Source organism: Heptranchias perlo, chromosome 27, assembly GCF_035084215.1.
Source record: "Heptranchias perlo isolate sHepPer1 chromosome 27, sHepPer1.hap1, whole genome shotgun sequence".
Lineage (NCBI taxonomy): Eukaryota > Metazoa > Chordata > Chondrichthyes > Hexanchiformes > Hexanchidae > Heptranchias > Heptranchias perlo.
This window is the reverse complement of record NC_090351.1, coordinates 5,006,631-5,025,503: the sequence shown is the minus strand read 5'-3', so window position 1 is coordinate 5,025,503 and position 18,873 is coordinate 5,006,631.

Here is an 18,873-nt window from a genome sequence, read left to right as displayed (position 1 = left end):
AGAATATACTGGCATGGATTGAGAATTGGTTGACAGACAGGAAATAGAGAGTAGGAATAAACAGGTCATTTTCCGGGTGGCAGGCAATGATTAGTGGGGTACTGCAGGGATCAGTGCTTGGGCCCTCAGCTATTCACAATATATATCAATGATTTGGATGTAACATTTCCAATGTAACATTTCCAAGTTTGCAGATTTGAATGTAACATTTCCAATTTGAATGTAACATTTCCAAGTTTGCAGACGACACAAAGCTGGGGTGGAATGTGAGCTGTGAGGAGGATGCAAAGAGGCTCCAATGTGATTTAGACAAGTTGGGTGAGTGGACAAGAACATGGCAGATGCAGTATAACGTGGATAAATGTGAGGTTATCCACTTTCGTTGTAAAAACAGAAAGACAGATTATTATCTGAATGTTGATAGATTGGGAAAAGGGGAGGTGCAACGAGACCTGGGTGTCCTTGTACACCAGTTGCTGAAAGCGAGCATTCAGGTGCAGCAAGCAGTTAGGAAGGCGAATGGTATGTTGGTGTTCATTGCAAGAGGATTTGAGTACAGGAACAGGGATGTCTTACTGCAGTTGTACAGGGCCTTGGTGAGACCACATCTGGAGTATTGTGTGCAGTTTTGGTCTCCTTATCTGAGGAAGGATGTCCTTGCCATGGAGGGAGTGCAACGAAGGTGTACCAGACTGATTCCTGGGATGACAGGACTGATGTATGAGGAGAGATTGGGTCGACTAGGCCTATATTCACTAGAGTTTAGAAGAATGAGAGGTGATCTCATCGAAACATATAAAATTCTAACAGGACTAGACAGACTAGATGCAGGGAGGATGTTCCCAATGGATGGGGAATCCATAACCAGGGGGTCACAGTCTCAGGATACGGGGTATGCCATTTAGAACCGAGATGAGGAGAAATTTCTTAACTCAGAGGGTGGTGAACCTGTGAAATTCTCTACCACAGAAGGCAGTGGAGGCCAAATCATTAAATATATTCAAGAAGGAGATAGATAAATTTCTTAATGCTAAATGGATCAAGGGATATGGGGAAAAAGCGGGAACAGGGTACTGATCATTTTGAATGGCAGAGCAGGCCCGAAGGGCCAAATGGCCTACTCTTGCTCCTATTTTCTATGATTCTATGAATCCATTTGTGCAGCAGCCAGCCGGTTCTCTCTCCCGACATTATGGGGGCACCAAGAATAAGCATGCACTTAGGAGCTGGCAATAGATCACTGAATGGCAGAAGTGGGGAAGCACTGAGGTTTCAATTAGTGAGGCTGTGATGGTGTAATGATTGATATGTATTAGTATTTTGGACATTCAAGTTATTACTATTTCTGACTGGATAGCAATTTATTTGGGTCTCAAAATCTGGGATGCAGTCAGATTAATATTTAGTGGAGGAATTTTTGTGCAGTGATGGGTGGACTTTATTACATGTAATGCCTGAAGCTCAGCTGAAATGTTCCCTCATCAGACTTTTTTGGCTGTTCTTGGCATCTTGAAGGGCTTGTTCATCTTCTTCAATACCATCAATGGCCTGGGATCCCTCATCTGGCATTTCCTACTTAGGGCTCTTGAATATGTAGTCCTCTTCCCAAAGTCAGATTATGGAGCATACAGCATATCAGAATTATTCTGTTGAAGGGGATTACTGCAAAGATCCTTCTAACTGGTCCAGGCACCAAAATGTGATTTGAAACCCCTAGAGGTGGTGTGCAAGAGTGAGCCTCATTGTACCTCTCCTGACCATTGTCCCTTGGAAAGTGCGGAGATTAACAGTCACAGCTGAAGAGGATATCCCTGGTTGCCCCCAACAAAGAGCTACATATTTAGGCAGGACCATGAATTATGGCTATCATAGTAGACTGCCTTAGAACAGTGATGCTATAGCAGCTGCTAAGGAAATTAGCTTTAACATGCATAATGCAGTGCTAGTGATGGTCATTTACAGGCTGAACATTGATTGATCGGAATCTCTTGATATATGATGCTGCATCGGTGAAAGGGGCTCTTATAGCAATGTGGATTCCTTTGATAGCACCCTGCATCCTGAGAAAGCCAGCCATCTTGCAAAAGCCAACAGTCCTTGCAGTGAATCCAGTCCATTGGTGTAGTTGATGCCCTTTTGAATTATGCATCTGTCACACTCAATACACATTCTTTGGTCAGCAGATCTGGATACATTGTTGATGTCTGCAATTGCAACCTGAAAGGATCCAAATACATGAAGGTTTAGGGCTATAGTGACCTTCACTTCAACTGAGAGGACAGTTGCATTTGCTGAGCTAAGTCTGAGATTCATATTAAGTTTTCCACCCTAATGGTTTCCTTTGGGAACCTCAGCCTTTTCCAGCATTGTTTGTCCATGAGGCTTTCAAAGCATTTTCTGTCTCTGTGCTTCCAGTGTGGGATGGGGGCAGAGCACAAAAGTGTGGGGTGCAAACATTTGACTGAGTGTGGAATTGAAGTCAATGGGAATCGGGGAAAAACTCTTAAAACTCTCCCGTGGCTGGAGTCATACCTAGCACAAAGGAAGATGGTAGTGGTTGTTGGAGGCCAATCATCTCAGCCCCGGGACATTGCTGCAGGAGTTCCTCAGGGCAGTGTCCTAGGCCCAACCATCTTCAGCTGCTTCATCAATGACCTTCCCTCCATCATAAGGTCAGAAATGGGGATGTTCGCTGATGATTGCACAGTGTTCAGTTCCATTCGTAACCCCTCAGATAATGAGGCAGTCCGTGCCCGCATGCAGCAAGACCTGGACAACATCCAGGCTTGGGCTGATAAGTGGCAAGTAACATTCACACCAGACAAGTGCCAGGCAATGACTATCTCCAACAAGAGAGAGTCCAACCACCACAGTTTGACATTCAACGGCATTACCATCACCGAATTCCCCACCATCAACATCCTGGGGGTCACCATTGACCAGAAACTTAACTGGACCAGCCATATAAATATTGTGGCTACAAGAGCAGGTCAGAGGCTGGGTATTCTGCGGCAAGTGACTCACCTCCTGAGTCCCCAAAGTCTTTCCACCATCTACAAGGCACAAGTCAGGAGTGTGATGGAATACTCTCCAATTGCCTGGATGAGTGCAATTCCAACAACACTCGAGAAGCTCGACACCATCCAGGACAAAGCAGCCCACTTGATTGGCACTCCATCCACCAACCTAAATATTCACTCCCTTCACCACTGGCTCACCGTGGCTACAGTGTGTACCATCCACAGGATGCACTGCAGCAACTCGCCAAGGCTTCTTGGACAGCACCTCCCAAACCCGTGACCTCTACCACCTAGAAGGACAAGGGCAACAGGCACATGGGAACAACACCACGTGCACGTTCCCCTCCAAGTCACACACCAACCCGACTTGGAAATACATCACCGTTCTTTCATCGTCGCTGGGTCAAAATCCTGGAACACCCTACCTAACAGCACTGTGGGAGAACCTTCACCAAATGGACTGCAGCGGTTCAAGAAGGCGGCTCACCACCAGCTTCTCAAGGGCAATTAGGGATGGGCAATAAATGCTGGCCTTGCCAGCGACGCCCACATCCCATGAACGAATAAAAAAACATGTAACTTCATTCATGCTTTCTCCTGTTGATTCTGCTTCTCTTTGTCTCCCATGGGATGCCCAGGGAGAATGTCCTAGTTGCGTGGCTTTCAGGTAGTTTTGAAGGACAGGGGCTGGGACAAGGTAGTTGGGCAGTCAGGAGAAATAATCATTGATCCTTCACCATTGCTATGCTGACACCAGATCCCGCAATAACAGAAGTGACCTCTAATAGTGAAATGAAGACTAAGTCGCAACAACAGATACTCACAATCAGTAGCCCAGTTTCTGGCTTTATAAATATCTGCCATTTACTGCATCCAGGCAACAATGAACACCTATTTTCTCGGCAAGAGCTGCGTTCGGCACCCTGAACTGTAGGGTTGGAAGTTACCCGTGGATAACTTCATAAGGACCTCAGTTACATCCTTGCATCCTCGAGTGGACGGGCATTTCTCTGTCATAGCAGAACAGTGCATTCTGGGGCACTTCTCGAGCAGTGTGCAATCCCGCACTGATTTGTGCACCTTAATGCCCCACTTCAACTTCTCCAGCATAAGGCTCTCACATTTCAAAATCTACCAAATTAAGGTATGAGCCAGGCAGTGGTATAGTGAACGGTATTCTCACTTGTTATTTTTGAAGTCTAAATCCAAATGGGAATTAAACATAGCGTGTAATGTTTAGTCCAGAGCAACCGATCTTCCACATATATACACTCCTTTATTATTCTATCATCGTTGTACATGTAGAAGCTGAGCCCATGTCTGCAGATGATGTTGCCAAGGGACAGCGGATAAATCAGTGCATGGGCATGCTGGCATATGCAAAAAGGGGATTTGATTTTACTCACCGAATGAAAGAAATATATTTCACTAAGTCTGGCAGTATTTTACTTCTCTTTAAAAAAAGGGAGCGGAGATGAGGGCCATACCAGCGGGAACGATCAGGGCGAGAGAGAGCAATGGTTTTAATGGGGACAAGGACATCAAAGGTGGAGGTGAGGGTGTGATTGAGCAGATCGGTAGCTGCAGAAACGTCTTGGTGAATGGAGGGCCAAAGGCAGACAGTTGGGAATTTGAAAGTGCTGTTGTAAGTAACTTGGAGGAGAGTTTTTTCCAGGGGTGGACATAGAAGAAAATGGGGTTGGGAGGGGAAGGGGCAATAAGGATGTGGGTGGAGATGGATACAAGGAAGTGATCAGAGATGGCCTTATCTGTGATTGACATGATGGGAGTAGAGAGGCCACGTGAGACGGCAACGTCGAGGGGGCGGCCGTGAATGTGGATAGGGGAGTTTATATGGAGGGAGAGATAAAGGGAGGATAGGAGGGCAGTGAAATCAGAGGGGAGAGAGTATGATAAGTTGAGATGGAGGTTGAAATCACCAAGGATGAGAAGTCGCTCGGTGCAGAGACTGAGGAAGGAATGCAGTGAATATATCTCGGTGAGAAACTTGGCGTGGTACTTGGGTGGGCAGTAGAGAACGAGGATTTTAAAGGAGAGGTGAGAGGGGTGGAACAAGGTGAGATGCTCAAAAGAAAAGGTGCCAGAGGAGTAGGGAGATAGACCAAGGTGTGATTTGGTGATAAGGGCCAAACCGCCACCACGGCAGTCTGCGGGGCAAGTGGTGGAAGATATAGCCAGGCGGGGAAGCTTCATTAAGGGGGAACGATATCATCCACCCGTAAGCCAGGTTTCCGTCAAGGCCATGATGTCGATGCAATCATCCACAATAAGGTCATGGATGGCAAGGGCCTTGTTCACAAGTGAACGGACATTCTGGAGGGAGATGTGGAGGGGGCAGTGATACCTGATCCATTGGCAGAGTCCACAGGGTCAATGCTGGGAGGGGTGAGTGGGACGGGAAGGTGATTGGCAAGATTAGCCCCCACCAAGCGCGCTGGGTGGGAAAGTCGGTGAGAGAGTAGGATGGAGCAGTTGGGGTTGCTGCTCATAAGAAGGCAGCGACGAGTGGCTCGATTGGGCCTTTCGAAGGATGCCATGGGAGGCACAGAAGAAAGCTGTAAGCATATCTAAGAGGGAATCAAGCCTGGGACGGCGGCAGGAGAGTAGGAACGTCGAGGAGTGCTGAAGGGTTAGGGTAGGGATTTGGGGGATCAGAGTACCCGAGAGGGGTGAAATGAAAAGAGGCACGGTGAGAGGAAAGAGGGACTTAGGAGGGGTAAAGAGAAAAGAAGAAAAAAGGGGGAAAAAAGGGGAAATAGGAGCGATGGGCTTGGGTTTGGAGCGGCAGACAAAACACGCACACGAATGGACACAAGGAAACTCAAGTTATATAGGAGTGGTTACATAGCAAGATTGAGATAGACACACGTAATTTTGAAACAGAACGGTAATAACTGTATAATAGACAATGTGCAGAAATGTCTGGATAATATAGAATGACTAGTTCAGTGAGTAACACCAACTTTCCCATATTAAGGCAGTGTGTTAACAATGTTAAAATATCAATGGAGCTCTTATTGTTAAAGGTTCCTTGTGAAGTTCTGAAGAAAACTGCAATCCCTTCTGTTGCAGGCCTTTCTCCGTCTCTTTTCTCAGACATCCCGTCTCCAATGATGAACTCCTTACTGACAAGATCTGTGGGAATGACTATAGGGTGGATGTGTGTGGGAATTCATTTTCTGGAGTTTAACTGATTCATTTTACATCAGGTAATGTTGACAACATCGTAGATGTAGCCAGGAGACTCCAACAGATTGGCGATCAACTAAATGACAATTATGACCACAATGCGCAATTCTACCAGCGTGCTCTCCTCGCCATCGGTGAATTTGTAAGTTTGAAAGTTTAGATCTGCTAAAGCTCTGTCAGTGTCTCTGTATCTCTTTGTATTGTGTTTCAAAAGTCCAAACAACCGGGAGATATTCAGAGGAAGAATGCTCACATCCCAGACAAGCAGGAAGGACTTTATTTGTTGATCTTCTCAAGGAACAGATGACAGAACAGCATTGAGAGAATCTTATAACAACATTGAGCATCCCATCTGTCCAACCAAGTAGTGCAATGTGGATAAGGGGATAATGAGGAAAATGAATAAATATTATTTCCCATTGCTTGATGTAGGAATTTTATAGGACACATGACATTCAGGCTGAATGTGCCAATATTACCAATAGCACCAAGAGATTGAATCACTTCAGATGGTATTTCTTCCTTTCCCCTCCCTGTCACCTCTGTCATTTTCCTCATCTATATGCTGCACCTTACTGTTATCATCCATAGGCATAGAATCAGCTTTCATGCCTGGTCATGAAACGCAGCTCTACCTCTCCATCACTTTCTCTTGACCCCCACAACCATCTATGTGATGTCAGACTGCTTGTCTGATATCAAGTAATGGATGAGTCACAACACCCCTCAGCTGAAAGACCACAACTATCATTCTTGGCACTCACCACAAACCTAGCTGCCTTGCCACTGACTCCAATACCCCTTCCTGGTTCTCACTCAGATTGAATAAGACTGAAATTTTGTAACCTTCTTGACCCTGAGTTGAGCTTCAAACTCCACATCCTCTCCATCATCACCTCTGCCTCCACCTCAACCTTTCCACCACTAAAACCCTTATCCATGCTGTTATTCCATGCCCTATTCAATGGCCTTCCTGTGTCCACACTCCATAAATTCCAACTTGTTCAAAATACATTTTTTTTATTCGTTCATGGGATGTGGGCGTCGCTGGCAAGGCCAGCATTTATTGCCCATCCCAAATTGCCCTTGAGAAGGTGGTGGTGAGCTGCCTTCTTGAACCGCTGCAGTCCGTGTGGTGAAGGTTCTCCCAGTGCTGTTAAGTAGGGTGTTCCAGGATTTTGACCCAGCGACGATGAAGGAATGGCAATATATTTCCAACTCGGGATGGTGTGTGACTTAGAGGGGAACATGCAGGTGCATCTACTCATATCCTTCCCCATATTAAGCCCCACTTGCCGAGCACTCCCAACCGCACAGCCTACACTGGTTCCCTGTTTCTCAGTGAATTAATTTGAATATTCTAGCCCTCGTCTTCAAGTCCTTCCATAGTCTCACTCGACCCTATCTCTCCAACTTCCTCCAGACTAAGTTTCTGTCCAGAATGCTTTGATCTTCCGATTCTGGAACTCTGAATCTCCCCTCCCTTCACCCGACATTGTTGGCGGTGCTTTTAGCTGCCTAACTCGTGGTCTTTCGAACTCCCTCCCTAAACCATCTACCTCTCTACTTCGCTCTCCGTTTTAAAACACTTTTTCAAAACCCATCATTTTGCCCAAGTCACCCCTCCTAATCTCACTTCCCTAACCCTAACCCTATTCTATAAAGTGCCTTGTGAGGTTTTAAATGCAGGTTGTTGTTTGATGTTGTGGTTGACTGTGATCACGTGAATATAAAGATGGTAGGAGTAAAGGGAAGTTCCATGGAATAGAAAGATGTGAGTGGTGGCCCAAAGGGGTCTGTGTTCAGGTTGCTGTAATTTACTATATAACATAAATTATCTCAAGGCTACCAGAATGGGCAGTCAGTGGCAGATGCAGTTCAGTATAGAGAAATGTGAATTAATGCATTTTGGAAATAAGAAATGGTAAGATTTTAAATGGAGGAGCAGAGCAAAGGGTGTGCACTTACACAGGTCAGATAAAGGTGACAGTCCAAGTAGATAAGGTCATAAAAAGACAAACAGATTTCTAGGTTTTGTATCTAGACTATAAAAACAAGAGGATAATGTTGAACTTGTGCAAGACCTTATTCAGGCTATAATTAGAATATTTAGCCGTTTTGTTTACAGTAACGGGAAGGATACAAAAGCAATGAGAAAGGTGCAGCAAGATTCAACAAGATGTTACCAAGGAGGAGGAGTTATGGATCTGAAGAGATAATTGAGGAGTTCAGTTTTTTCCCACTGGAACTCAGAAGATTGAGGGATGTTCAGTGTCTTTAAGATTGTGAAGGGTTATAAATGCTAAATAGGATAGATTGTTTCCATTCATTAGCAAGATGATAACAAGACAGCACAGTTTTAAGGTAAATCACAAAATGAATTGGGGAGGGGGTGGTTAGGAAAAATTCTTTACACACGGGGCTGGTCAGAATGTGGAATTCTCCGCCACAAGCCATTGTTGAAAGCAGATTTGGTAAGTTCTTTTAAAACGGCATTAGATAGAAATGAAAAAGAGAAATATTAAAGGGTATGGGGAGTGAACAGGAGAGTGGGAGTAGACCAGTCGGCTTACGTAGAGAACACCAGTGAAGACTTGATTGGCCGAGTGGTCTGTTTCTGTGCTGTGACATTCTCTGAGTCTCAGGTTTATGAGAGAGATGAATGAATCTGTCTGGATTGACAGCGCAGGTACACAAATAAAGCATTGCTCAATACACTTCACACATTCAGAAAGAGATGACCCTACCACTGAATGTAAGGGAATCACAGTTCCTGATGGATAGACTGAAATGCGAGCCAGTTGCAACATTCCATATGACAAGTTTTCAAAATGCAGATATTTTTTTCTAAAATGTAATGAAGTTGAAACATGCCTCTCATTTACACTTTGTAAGCTGGGGATTGTCATTACTGGGATACTGCCAGTAGCTGGCTTGTGTCAGGGCTGTATGCATGTCAATTTGACAATCTAATATATATTAATTGATAACAGGAGCTATGAAGAGCACCGTGGCGATAGAGGTTAAGGTGGATCTCCAGAGATAGCAATGTGCTGATTTCTTGATTTCCAGTAATGTTTACCTCATTTATTTAAACTATCATTCAATTCCTGGGAACGGTACTCCTCAACCTTCAGCTGCAGTGAGACACATTTCTGGCCTATATTGGTCTTTTGAACCTGTCAAAAAAAATTCTACTGGAAATAAAAATACTGCAATCATTAACAAAAAGTAAAGTGCACAAAAAAGTAGTTTCCAGGAACCGGGGTGGGGGAGCTGAAATTTATACTCTTAGATTTGCCTGACTGATTGCCTCCAGTCTTGGGGTGGATAATATACTCTTATTGGCTATTAACGGTACTGCTTATAGTTCACCATGGATGTTGCCAATTCGACTATAGCTGGTATGGGCTTTTTCTCTGGTTAGTCGATGGCAACAAAAACATTTCAACCATGTCTGTTTCAACAAACTGAAAATAGCTAAGTTACAAGACATAACCAAGCACTGAGTCATACACAAACTGCCTGCATCACAAATCACAGCAATATTTTGTAATAAAATCCTAATTATCAGAACCTCGGTGTAATTTGTTCAAGTTAAGTAAAGCCTATCACCATTTCTAACTCACTCTTTACTTCCAAACCCTGGCAATTTCACCAGTATGGTGGCAGGAATGATCAATAATGTCAGCTAATACATTCACACCAGAGAACATTCACATCAGAGAATATTCTTCTTATTTAAAAAAAATTGCAACTAGTCTTGAAGACAATAAAACTTCATATAATACAACAGCTGGGCATTTCCCTAAAGTTCCTCTGAAGACAACTAACAGTTTTCAAAAGCTGCATTTTAGCAGCTTCATGGTTATACACCATTTCTTTGGGGACAAATTCTAAATGAAAATACCTGTAACTCCGATTCTCAAAAACCATCAGCTCATCTTAAAATTTTCCAGCCACAAATTTATGCACAATGAAAAATGGGAGAAAGAAATGGGTCCATCAGCCTTCAATTCTCCTTCCAACTGATTTGATTGATTCTGACAGCTTGTACTTGTGCCTTCCAACCTCCAGTTGCAGTGAAAAAAGTACATTTATCTTGGGAAATGTTGACATGAGTTGAAAAGCTGACAGTGGGAATTTATGTACACCAGTTGCTTTGAGAGTGTGATTCTGAGGATGCAGCTTGCATGTATTTAGTAGAACTGAACTCAATTTAATGCACTAACAATTGCTGTATCCTTGTATTGTGACAGGTTCAGCCAGCAAACATTGTATTTATTGCCAACATGATAGGAAACCTGCTTGCAGTGATTGGAATCCCAGCTGTTCGACTTCAGCCACAGAGATCCCTATCAGTTTGGAGGATCATGGTCAGAGTGGGGGTAGTGATTCTGGAAGAATTGCTTAATACGTAGGACAGTTTCAACTGTCCAGTGTCACTAACTCTCTGAGCCTTTACCTGTGGGATGTGATAAGCAGTTTTGAATAAGGCATTTCAGGTTACTTAGTAATTTGTAACTAACTTGCAGTGTCTCTATTCGTGTTGTTACTCCAGTTAATTACCAAGCTGTGAATATCCAGGAAATGTTGGGAGTAACATTTATGCTCAGTAAGAGTGGCACTTACTGTGAACTCATTCAAACATCTGCACTCCTGTTTTTTGAAGTGGGGTATGCCACAATTGGTTACATTATTAAACCTGAATGAGTGATGCTGCAATGAGTGACACTCGGCTGGTCTGTCATTATTTCCTTTGTTAATGTGGATTTACTGCATTTTTCATTGGTTGCAGATCAGTGGGGTCAGCGGGGGCACGTTGGGCCATTTTTTTTTTCTTTTCTATTTATCTGCTCCTGCACAGTGTTAGACACAGTGTGCAAGAACAGTAAAAAGGGCAATGGTGGTTCAGTGGCACTGGACTCCATTCTTCCATCCAACCCTTATAAGGCTAGGTGCATCCTGTGGTTAACCAGCTTTAATATTCAGGTACCCAGATCTACATGAGTTGTGTGCAAATGCAGTTGTATCCTGACTGATTTATTGCTCCTGCTATCCTCCCAGAATATACACTGTGTTAGTTATAAGGCAGTTCAGGAGCTCTCATCAGATCAGAGATTGATTGGGATTGTGCTGTTTATTCACCTTTTACAATTTGCTGTTGTGGATCTTCTAGCTATTGGCTGATTATATTGACTTATAAAAGTTTGTGTTAAACTTTAATGCGGTTTTCATACAATTTATCAAGATGTTCTGAAGTTATAAACAGATACAAACTTTTCTCAGTGTAAATGGAGAGCACAGTTCCTGGACTCACACTAGAGTGGGACTGTGGTAAAAGGGACCAAATACAGGGAAGGGAAAAACCTCTCTGGAGGAGCGAATCTTATTCCACTTCACTTCAGGGCAGCTCAGACTAGGTCTGCTTTACTCTCGGCTTTACATCAATGCTTAACTTGTGGAGTGCGAATCCGCAATAATCAACAGGACTCAAACCAGCATCAAGCTGAAGGAAACTCGGTCCCTCCCATTCCACTCAAATTCAGCAGCTCTGCCATTTGGTTTATTCTGTTTACATTTCCTGAATTAGATTCTTGAACCTGAGCTATTTTTGACCATTCAAGAGAATATTTATTTTGTTACACTGTAGTTCCTATTAAGTTTGAGATGAATGGATTATTTTCAAACTATTCTTTGAAATGAATAAACCTTTTAAATTGAAACAATGTTCTGACTCTTTATTTCTCCAGGGACAGCACTAGGAACGACTGCAGTAGCTGCAGTTCAGTCCAATGGAGCCAGACATGGTCCTTAGCAATTCAGGTTGTGTCAATGCATCAATTAACATTGATTATTATGAACTGAGTCGAGGGAATAAAGTTAACAGGGACCCTGTACCCAGGCTATTAAAATTCAAATACAAGATGAAAACAGGCCTGGATTTTATACCAAGGCACATCTCCAGTGTAACCTGCCGGAATTCCAGGCCCAGGGTAATTCGCAGGAAATGGTCCTCATGGGTTTTGCCGGGGAGTTGTGCCACACAAGGAGCAGAGACTTTCTGCAGTGGGCCTCGGGCTACAGCATGGGAGGAAATGGGAGGTGCCGAGCTGCTTGCAGAATTATTTTTTTAGTGACAGATTCTTTGTTTCATTGATTTGGCCTGTGCACGGCCGCACTCTGAGACCACTTGCACAGGCCTCTGTTGTAATAAACCACCAAGGCCCCCTCCACCTACTTTGCTGAACAGCCACATTTCCCTCATTTCAATATCTTTAGCCCACATTTGGTCAAGCACCATGTTACACCACTGAGCCTGCCGGCACTTGAAAACCGTAGGAGAATAAAGCTGACTCATCGGCTTTAAATTGCCGCAAGGTTGGAATTCAGCCCCTTTTGTAAGAGGGCTAATTTCAAGATGGCAGACCAATCTTCTGGAATATTCCAGACCATGACCCCAACCTGGAAAACCCTGTAGATCCTACTTATGGTAGTCCAGTGACTGGACAGCAGATTCTTGCTTGTATCCAGCTTCTGGGGGCAAAGGACACAGGAGCAGCAGGATATCTGGCAGCCATCCCCTCAATATCGTCTCTTTTTCACTAAACAAACTTACAAAGAGCGGATGGTCTCGCTTCATTTCCCAACCCCATCAGTCGCCTTCTGCCAGGAATATGCCGCAGGTACGCCACTGGCCTCAAGGAATTTCAGGTTCAGTATGATACTGGTTTCCACAATGGGAAAGGAGGATGTGCTAAAGCATTTCGCAATTTGTTTTGTGGACATTGTGATTGGGTTTAGAAGTCTACCTGGAGAATGGAAGGGCCAAAATTTTGGTTCAGCTATGAAATTTTTATCCTTAAATATTTTAACTGGCTAGTATTGAAAATAAGGAAATTGTACTGATGAAATCAGGGTGTTTTGGGTGGAAATGTACTGGTATTTGTTTATAGTGGAACACACAAAATATGTTTCACATTTAGATAAGAGACTATAAAAGTTAGCAGTGTGACGTGGTGTCTTGGTATCCAGCATGTTGTGCTATGGAGTTGTACAACCTGGATTTGTGCCTGTAATTCCCAAGAGGAGGTATGCTCCCATTCTCTTGCATAGGGAAAACAATGAGAGGCTTGAAGAAGGCAAATGGATGGCTCTTCACTATATTTTACACACCTCCCAGAGGCCATGGACAGAGAAGCTCTGACAGAAAGTAGAAAACTGAATAAGTACCTACTCTCTCACCTGGGAATGTTGTGAAACCATGGCAGTTGATACCCGTGCAAACCCCAGAAATTGAAGTAGCATGTCAGTAAAACAAGGCACATCAAAGCAGGAGATCGTGACATCTCCATCTTTCCCTCAGCCGATGTTTGGATTGCTGGGGCAGAAGCAGATATAGGCGTTGATCTGGTATTGTTTTTTCTATAGGTCCCAGTGAAGATTGGTAATATCTTTGCCGCATAATATGACAAACTTCAAACTGATGAAGTACATAAGAGTGCAACAGATGCTGAGGAAGAGGAACTTCAATAGGCTGCTTCATGGGGTGATGACTTGATTTTGGCTGGTGAATTATGCAACCAAGGGATTGAAAACTACCTTAGATTAACAATTGCTGAATTTTCACAACAAACTGTTTCTTGAGTTATGGCCGAGTCACATTGTATTACAAGACGAGCACTAAGAGAGATCCAATTCTAGCAAGGCTGCTCCTCAACAAGGGGCTGCTCTCATCTCCTGAGCTGCTTTTTGTGCTCTGGTGTCATCTGGACTGTTAGTCCCCAATTATTGGATAATACAAATATTTACAAATCCATGGGCCTCAAGATCCATTTTTGGTGCAGAGTATCAAACTGCTCCTTTTGTCATTGCAAAGTATTAATTCTATAAGTTGTCTCTTCAAATCATCCCTTTGTTTCTTTATGGATCCTATTTCTTATCATGCTCCAGCTGTACAACATTACACAGCCTCAGTGCTGACCTGCATAGCACTGTTGCTGTGACTGGTTTCAGTGAGACCCATCCTGTGAAGCCACTCTACTTTCATTCCAAAACTTGATTTCTTTTGCTATTGAAAAACCTTGGTGAACGGCCAAACCCCACAGTGCAAGCAAGCAGTAGGGCAGAAGATAGGGGAAATTGGGCAGTGGTGATTAGATGTCACCAAGCTAAGGAGGCTAGAACCATCTGTAGGAGGAACTTCAATTTACTAACATTTACATTTTGTTTGACCTGTCCTACTCCACTGTAGAATACAGCTATAGATTGGATAAGTGAAGTAGTGGAACACGTAGGGGTAGAAATTAGAAGCGTGCACTACTGTCTAAGACAGATTTCTACCCCACAGTCTTCTTAATGTTGCCCAATTAAAGCCCAGAAAATCAACATTGAGCTATTGCAGGGGCTGTGGTGTCCTACTCTTCAATTTTCAGCTCCTCCTGCTCTATGATGTTTGCACAGTGTTCACCTCCATTTGAAATTCTTCAGATAATGAAGCAGTCCACACCTGCATGTAGCAAGACCTGGACAACATCCAGGCTTGGGCTGATAAATAGCAAGTAACAGGTGCGCCACACAAGTGCCAGGCAATGACCATCTCCAACAAGAGAGAACCTAACCACCTCCCCTTGATATTCAATCGCATTAACATCACTCAATCCCCCACCATCACTATCCTTGGGGCATTATTGTCCAGAGACTCAACTGTACCAGCCACATAAAGGCTGTGGCTACAAGAGCAGGTCAGAGGCTGGGTATTCTGCGGCAAGTGGCTCACCTCATGACTCCCCAAAGCTTCTCCATCACCTACAAGGCACAAGTCAGGAGCGTGATGGAATACACTTGCCTGGATGGGTGCAGCTGCAACAGCTTTGAAGAAGCTCAACGCCATCCAGGACAAACCATTCTGCTGGATTGGCAGCCCATCTATCACCTTAAACATCCACTCCCTCCACCACTGGCACACCATGGCTGCAGTGTGTACTATTTACAGGGTGCACTGCAGCAAGTCGTCAAGGCTTCTTCAGCAGCACCACCCAAACCCGTGACTTCCTCCACCTAGGAGGACAAGGGCAGTCGGTTCATGGGAACAACATTACCTCCAAGTTACCCTTTAAGTCACACATTTTCCTGACTTGGAGATATAGAATCATAGAATCTTACACCACAGTAGGAGGCCACTCGGCCCGGTCTTTGAAAGAGCTGTCCAAATTAGTCCCACACCCCAGCATTTTCCCCATAACCCTGTAAATTCGTCCTCTTCAAGTACATGTCCGATTACCTTTTGAAAATTCCTATGGAATCTGATTCCACCACCCTTCCAGGTAGTGCTTTCCAGATCTTAACAACCCTCAGGGTGAAAACATTTCTCCTAATTTCCCCTCTAGTTCTTTTGCGAATTACAGTATTTTAAATCTATGAACTCTGGTTACTGACCCACTTGCCAAAGGAAACAGTTTCTCCCTGCTTGATCTATAAAAAACCCTCATAATTTTGAATACCTCTATTAGGTCTCCCCTTAACCATCTCTGCTCTAAGGGGAACAATCCCAGATTCTCCAATCTCTCCATATAACTGAAGTCCCTCATCCCTGGTATCATCCTGGGAGTTCCTCTGTATGCTTTCCAAGGCCTTGACATCCTTCCTAAAATGTGGTGCCCAGAATTGTACACAATACTCTAGCTGATTCCTAACCAGTGATTTGTAAAGGTTTAGCATGACTTCCTTGTTTTGTATTCAATGCCCCTATTTACAAAGCCAAGTAACCCAAATGCTTTCTTATCAACTTGCCCCGCCACCTTCAAAGATTTGTAAATATGCACCTGTGGGGTTAAAAACCACTTGAACAAAAGACATTTGAAAGAAAGGGTTAACGCTGCCCCTTTTAAACAAAGACGTTTGAAAAACTGCACAGTAGACAGAATTCATTTAAATTGGGTTCTCGCAAATCCTGTTTTAGAAACATAGAAAATAGGAACAGAAGTAGGCCATTTGGCCCTTTGAGCCTGCTCCACCATTCAATATGATCATGGCTGATCCTCTATCTCAATACCATATTCCCGCTCTCTCCCCATACCCCTTGGTGCCTTTTGTGTCTAGAAATCTATCTAGCTCCTTCTGAAATATATTCAGTGACTTGGCCTCTACAGCCTCCTGTGGTAGAGAATTCCACAGGTTCACCACCCTCTGAGTTTTCTTCCCTCAATGACGCTGATCGCATTGGAGAGGATGAGTTTCAGAATCAAAGATACTGTACTGTGCTGATAGCTATATATAGATTATTAAATACATAAGCTAGATGGATAATATTGAGCTTAAAGGATTGTTAGGCTTTTAAATCACAAGCTTTTCATCACAGCAGGGGGTGATGTAGGGGAAGGAGATTGCTGTAAGATGGCATGGGCCTCTCCTCCTTATTTGGTAATCTGTTCAAAGAACTGGGATTTGTAAAATATCAGAGTGTTACATCCAGCATATGTTATATTATAAAAGCAAGTGATATAAGGAATGGATTTGAAACCACTGAAGCGACTAGGATTGGAAACGTCAGGACCATTAAGATTGTCTGTGTATAGAAATGAAAGGGGCAATCTCTGCTTGGAAGGCCATAAATAAAGATAAGAAAGAGGCCTCTTACATTCCATGGTTGAGATCGCTCCACGTGGTGTTAAAATACATAAAAGACACCTAGTCCTAGTAACAAATAAAATGATTGGACAAAAAGAATGACACTTTCTCCCAATCCTACAACCTATTGGTCCTAAGCAATATAAAAAGAAGTCTTTGCGACAAAACCTCTCTATCTCTCACTGCAGGAAGGTCCAACAACAGGAAGAAGAAAAGAGACTCACGTGCCGAAGAGCTGATCACCCTTCAGGCCTTGATGAACACAATCTTTGGTTTAAGGTTGTATATATTAATGATTTGCCTGATGTGTGTATGAATTGTTAAATCATTAAATAATAATGTTGTGAATTACTAAGTGTATAACTGATAGAGGAAGGTCAAATGTATGGTTTAATTTTGTTTCATGATTGCTTGTATGAATTATAACATAATTAAATAATTACTTTTGATTAACAAAACGACTGTGAGGGTGACTCTCTTTGCTTGACTCTGGTCCAGTGTGGCAGAGTAACTGAGGGCCCTGATCCCTGAGCAGGGTGTGGCCCATTTAAGGGACTTCACCTTTAAGAAATAATTAAGGCTGGAGTGGATGGAGATCTTCCCCAGTCAGGTGAGAGTTAAAAGGGCGAGGGCACAAGAGAAACAGGGCTGCTGTTGAGACAGAACCCCATGAACACAGCCTGAAGAGGAAGCTGAAAAGCAGCTGGGGCTGGCTTGAGCTCTGAGACCTGTAAAGAAGCTGATGAGCTGAAAGGCAGCTGTGGACAACTGAAAGAGCCTGGGACTGGGGAAGTGTGCTAGACATCACCAAAGGTAGGGTGTATTGGGAAAGTGTACTAGGTGTTGCTAAAGGTACTGTAGTGTGACTTTGTGCGGAGTGAATTAAAAGAAATGTGGTTTGAATTGTTCAAGGACTATCATTTGTCATATAAAGAAGGTTATGAGATGGTGGGACTCTAACATCAGGTTCAAGATTCAATGGAAAATCAGGTTTTTTCTACACACCTGCAGGTCCCTCTGGTCTTGCTGCCCCCTTCCCCCCCCTCAAAATAGTACCATTTAGATTAAACTGCCTCTCCATGTTGTTCCTCCCAAAGTGCATCACTTCACACAAATCTGCATTAAATTGTATCTGCCATCTGTCCTGCCCATTTCATTAGTCTGTCTATGTTCTTGTGAAGTCTGCTACTATCCTGCTCACTATTTGCTACATTGCCAAATTTTGTATCATCAGCAAACTTTGAAATTGTACTCCCTATACCCAAGTCCAGATCATTTATATATAAGAAAAGCAATGGTCCTAATACTGATCCCTGGGGGACCCCACTGCATACTTCTCTCCAGTCAGAACTACATCCATTCACTACTCTCTGCCTCCCATCCATTAGCCAATTATGTACCCAAATTACCACCATCCCTTAATACCATTTGCTTCCATTTTCTGAATGTCTGTCACGTGATACTTTATCAATGCCTTTTGAAAGTCCATATATACATCTACTGCACTACCTTCATCAATCCTCTGTTACTTCATCAAAGAACTCAATCAGGTTAGTCAGACACGATTTGCCTATAACAAATCTGTGCTGGCTGTTCCTTATTAACACATGCTTCTCCAAGTGAGAATTAATTTTGTCCTTGACAATGGTGTAACATTTGCAATTCTCCAGTCTTCTGGCACCACCCTCATATCTAAGGAGGATTGGAAGATTATGGCCAGCACCTCTGCAATTTCTACCCTTACTTCCCTTAGCAACCTAGGATGCATCCCATCTGGACTGGGTGACCTATCTACTTTAAATACAGCTAGCCTGTCTAGTTCCTCCTCTTTATCAATATCCAGTATCTCCACTACCTCCTTTTACTGTGACTTTGGCAGCATCTTCTTCCTTGGTAAAGACAGGTGCAAAGTAGAATCATAGAAGTTTACAACATGGAAACGGGCCCTTCGGCCCAACATGTCCATGTCACCCAGTTTATACCACTAAGCTAGTCCCAATTGCCTGCACTTGGC